Source organism: Nicotiana tabacum, chromosome 22 (assembly GCF_000715075.1).
Source record: "Nicotiana tabacum cultivar K326 chromosome 22, ASM71507v2, whole genome shotgun sequence".
Lineage (NCBI taxonomy): Eukaryota > Viridiplantae > Streptophyta > Magnoliopsida > Solanales > Solanaceae > Nicotiana > Nicotiana tabacum.
The window spans coordinates 207,899,373-207,904,956 of NC_134101.1; positions in this window are offsets into that span (position 1 = coordinate 207,899,373).

Below are 5,584 nucleotides of genomic sequence, written 5' to 3' on the forward strand. Positions count from 1 at the left end.
GGACTGATGTTAATTGCTGAACCGGCCAGTTTAGATCATCCTCGTCTGCCCTTACCTCGGTGCAATAGGCGTTGTGGATTTCTTCCCATGTGGTGGGGGGTACTTCATAAGTCTACTGAGCAATTTTTTGGTCGCCTTTGATCCGTTCCTGTTTAACCCATTTTGAAATGTTGCTACTGTCATCCCTTCTGATACGTTCGGTAGACTCATCCTTACTCTGTTGAATCGGGCTAGGAAATCCCGAAGTCCCTCGCACGTCTTTTGCCTGACGGCGAAGATATCATTTACCCTAGCCTCGGCCTTCTTCGCTCCTGCATGGGCGGTGGCGAATTTATCCGCCATCTCTTCGATAGTCGATATCGATCATGCTGGTAGCTGGAAATACCACGTCAATGCTCCCCCCCCCTGTCAAAGTCTCGCCGAATTTTTTTCACAGCACAGACTGTACCTGTTCTTTTGACAAATCATTGCCCTTTACCACAATAACATAATGGATTAGGTGATCCTCTGGGTCCGTGGTCCTGTCATATAGTTTCAAGTATGGTGGCATCTTGAAGGTTTTTTGAATAGGATGAGGGGCAGCCCTTTCGCTATATGGCTGTTCGATGAATCGGCCCATGTCGCGTTTTGGTAATAGCTTCGGAGTGCCCGGTATTTTATCAACCCTCTCCTGATGTTCCTTTATTTGGTCACGGAGCGTTTTGTTCTCATTTTCCATCTCTTCCATTTTCTTTAAGATGGCCATGAGTGCATCGTCATCTGCATTAGTAATAGTGCGGGTGTTACCTGTTCGAGTAGTGTTTGGCTATCGGCGGCAGCTGCGATTTCTGTAGGTGGCACGTCTTCGGCATCTCCTTGAGTGGGTTTCTTGAGCATGTTGCTCAAAGCAGTCGTTAGCCATTCTTCTAGTAGTCTTTTGACTGCTGGTGGGGCTTCCCCCGCCGTGGATGTTGAAGTTCCTCTTTCGCGTAAGATCGTTAGATCCCCCTGTGGAAGAGGTGACATCTCTCCCTCCGGTGTAGTGCTTGGTGTTGCATTCTCATCGTCTTCTCTGGCGGCTTCGTTGAGGGAGTTCAAAAGGTTATTCGAGACATCTGCTATCGCCTTTAGCCTCGCTTCATTTCCCTCCATTGTTGGTTTATACTGAGTTTGAAGAAAAGTAACTATCACTTTCAGGAATCTAGATGAGAACTATGGTTTCAGCTATAGAAATCCCCACAGACGACGCCAAATTGTTTGACTCAAAAGAAGTTAAAATTCTTTTGAGCTAATCAATCAAAGATGAAGGGGTAAATCATAGCTGAAGATAATAATCTCTAGAATAATAATAGTAGGCAAGGAGAAGATAGTTGCAATGTTCCTTTTTTTTCCTTTTTTTTTCAGAAGGTTTCTCCCCTTTTTATACTGGGGAGAAACCCTTCGGAATTGTAAGAAATCCAATACAAGGAATATTCGACGGAATATTCCTAATGTCCCCTAATGGGTTTACACTACTACAAGGGTCGTATAGTTTCTTCTTTCGCCTTACGGTCGTCTCCCTCGGGACTCAAGTTCGGACTTACCCGGTCTTTTGTCGTACTCGTTATGGGTCGCGGTCGGTCAAATTTGGACTCATACACATTGGAATGTTATTTTACAAAAAAATTGAAGAAGAGTTTTTTAAGAAAATCAGTTTTTCCTGTAAAAAAAAAAAAAAATTCACTCACAAAATTGTACAATTATTTTCATGTTAAATGTACGTCCAAATATAAAATTCATATATATTTTTTAACTTAACATCAAATAGTACTTTTTTGTACCGTACCGCCTATCTTTTATGTCCAAACGCTAAAACAAAAACTTGAAGAAAAGCAAAAAAAAAAAAAAAAAAAATGTCCAGACGGGAGAATATCTTGTGTGTATACTACGTAGTAGTTTTCTTTCTTTCTGCTCCCTTTACACTTTCGTCCTCCAATGAACGTGCAGAAATATTTCTGCTTAATAATATGCTATAATTAAGTGATAAATAGAGGTAAAATATATATTACTTAATTATATTAAATTAATTTTTCTTAAACAATAAATGTTGCTATAAAATCATGCATTCTTTATGTTTCGAGAAAACATGGGGGGGTAAGGTAAGTTTCTTTCTATGTATCTCACTAATATTCTCCGTAAAAACCCGAATACGTGACTGGTTTATCTTTCTATATAAAATGTTATATTCGAATAGAATTTTTCTTCTTCCCCGGTTCACTGAATTTTTTCTCTTTTAATATTATGACAGTTGCGAAAATTTAATAGCTATCGCGCTTGGCGTGAAGGCCAAAAACTAAAAAAATTGAGAAAATTTTAAAGGGAGAATTACGCAAAAATACAGTCCACCTATATACATTGCAGCAGAATAACTCAGTTATAACTTTGCAAATCTGTAGCTCATTAATAATAGGCTAAAGTTTGAAAAATAAGCATTTTTTTATTTTATTCTGCAAATTTTCAAGCACGAAAATTCGGTGATTTTTTATTCTTCTTCCCCGAGTTTGTATATATTCCTATTCTAGCTACAAAAAATTTAAATTCATAAATAAAAAATAAAAATTGAAAAAATTGTTGCACGTTCATAATTTTGCATATAAATCAACAAGAAAAGTCGATTTATACATAGATTGAACATATAAAATTTTAATTTTAGATTTAACTGCACATGTGCATTACATGTATAATGATGTATAACTTTGTATAAACTTGTACATACAATCTCTAATAATGTATATCAGAAAAATAAGACAAAGAAGAAGAAAAGAAGAAAGTGTCAAACATCCATGGATGCCTATTATCCACGTACAATGTATATACACACGTATACATTAAAAATATATCTAATTTATACAACATTGTACGAATATATACACATTTATACATATTTATACAATATTGTATAAGTGTGTTTAAACATTGCCTATACAAATTTACACTAGAAAACACCTTCTGTCCATCACCACATTACATTATTCGGTGATTGCTGGTGTTGAATTTTTCCGGCGAGGTTTTGGCATTTAAATCTAGGCTTCACTAGTAGCAAAGGATGTAACAAAAACTAAGAGAAATAAGAAAATATGAGACGAGGTCGCCGGAGATGCTCTTTTAGGCCAGATCTGATAGTTTTTGGACTGATATGCCAAATTTTATTGTGGTTCCTTAACCTCTTTTTGTTAATTAACTTAAAAATCGAAATCTAATTGACATAGAATGCGAGGAGTATCACTAATGTGTACAAAAAAATTCTGTAATTTCTAGGGAGAACGAAGAGAGAGGCGAGTGAAGAGAGATTGAGTATGCCGGAAAGAAGAAAGAAAAAAAGAAAAAAACCCTAGAAGTATATCTTTAATAATGGGCTAAAGACTAAAAAGTTTCTTTCAAATTATATACCACATGGGTCAAACCAGGTAAAGACTTCAAACCTAGATTTTTTTTAGTTGGGTTGTTGTGCCAAGTGATTAAATATGTAATTCATCAATAAAACCTATGGATGATAAATTATATTTACTCTATTTTAATTTATGTAACACACTTATTTTATTTGTCCATTCAAAAAAAAAATGATTCAATTCTATATTTGAAAAAAATTATATTAACGTGAAACTTTTATAGTCATACGAATCAATGGCCCCACAAAAGCTTTTACTCTTTAATCTATTAAAATACCAAGTTTCCAAAACCAAATCTCAATGCGAAATCAAATTACGTCACATAAATTAAAATGGATGGAGAGCTCTCTTTATTTTATTTTATGTGATATACTTTTCTTTTTAATATGTTATAAAAATAGTGACATATTTTTATATTTAAAAATAAATTAACTTTTAACTTTTCACTTTATTCTTGATAAATTTTTTTATAGCAATACAAATATTATCGTTTGTTTTATATCATAATTTTAATTTCTTTTAAATTTCATATCTAGCCAAACATTATCAATGAAATAGAGGGAGTATACTTTCCAATGTTTCATAAACAAGACTTGCTAGAATAATGAACACTGCTAGTTAAGGTACAAGTGCAGGTTATTTGCATGTGGGGTGGTCACTGGTCAAGCCTAAATTTGATAGTGGAATCTGAGGTAGGCCACACTTGGCTATAATTACGCATTAAAACTTGATCGGAGCAGTTGGAAAAGTCATGTTTTTGTTTTGTACCAACGGCACCTTTCCATGGTCCTTCTCTCTTTATTACTATAAACTACTAACGACAATTTTGGGACCCAGTATTATCCTCAACCAGCCCCTCTATTTAACGAAAGAATTCAAAGGAATTATTAATAAAGTTAATAAAGGCAAAGAAATGAAAAAGAGTAATGATAAAGCAAATTATAATAAACCTGTTATAAATATATTATATTATGGATGTTCATTTAGTACTCCGTTGGAAATAAGCTTTCTGAAAAAGCTTATTCATATGAGACTCCACCGTAAATATGTTTATCTATTTAGTACTCTATTGGAAATAAGCTTCCTGAAGAAGCTTATCACTTCGGTACCCAGTTATGGATAAACATTATCCCCGGTAGAAGATTATCCATGCCGGGTATAATAAGTTTATCCTTTCAGTATCCAGTTATGGATAAACATTACTCCCGGTAGAAGATTATCCATACCGGGTATAATAAGCTTATCCTTTCAGTACCCAGTTATGGATAAACATTATCCCCGGTAAAAGATTATCCATACCGGGTATAATAAGCTTATCTTTTCAGTACTCCGTTATGGATAAACATTGCTCTCAGTAGAAGATAAATCCATATCTGGTATAGTAGCAGCTTACACAACAGCTTCCTTTCTTCTATAAATAGAAGAGATTTCAGTTCATTATGTACATCAGTTTAAATTCGAATAATATATTAGTTTCTCTCTATACTTGTCTTTACTTTATAGTCTTTATTTTATAACACGTTATCAGCACGAGACTTTGACATCTCGAGCAAATACTTTGAAAGTATTAGAGGTAAGAACTTTCTTTTCCTAAATAATGTCAAATCTTTCTAACCTTGAATTTGTAGCCCTGGATATATCGGGCAAAAGCTACATGTCTTGGGTGCTTGATGCTGAAATTCATCTTGATGCAATGGGTCTGGCAGACACCATCAAGGTTAAAAATCAGGCATCAAACCAAGATCGTGCCAAAGCAATGATATTCCTACGCCATCACCTTGATGAGGGCCAGAAAATGGAATATCTCACTATTAAAGATCCAGTCATACTGTGGAATAATTTGAAAGATAGATATGACCACCTGAAGATGGTCGTTCTTCCACAGGCACGTTATAATTGGACTCATCTAAGGCTACAAGATTTTAAATCTATCAGTGAGTATAATTCTGCTATGTTCAGAATTATTTCCCAATTGAAATTACGTGGTGATAATATTATTGATCATGATATGTTGGAGAAAACTTTCATCACTTTTCATGCCTCGAATATGCTCCTGCAGCAGCAATATCGAGAGATGGGATTTAAAAAGTATTCTGAACTTATCGCACATCTTCTTATAGCAGAGCAACATAATGTGCTATTAATGAAAAATCATGAAAGTCGACCTATTGGTTCTT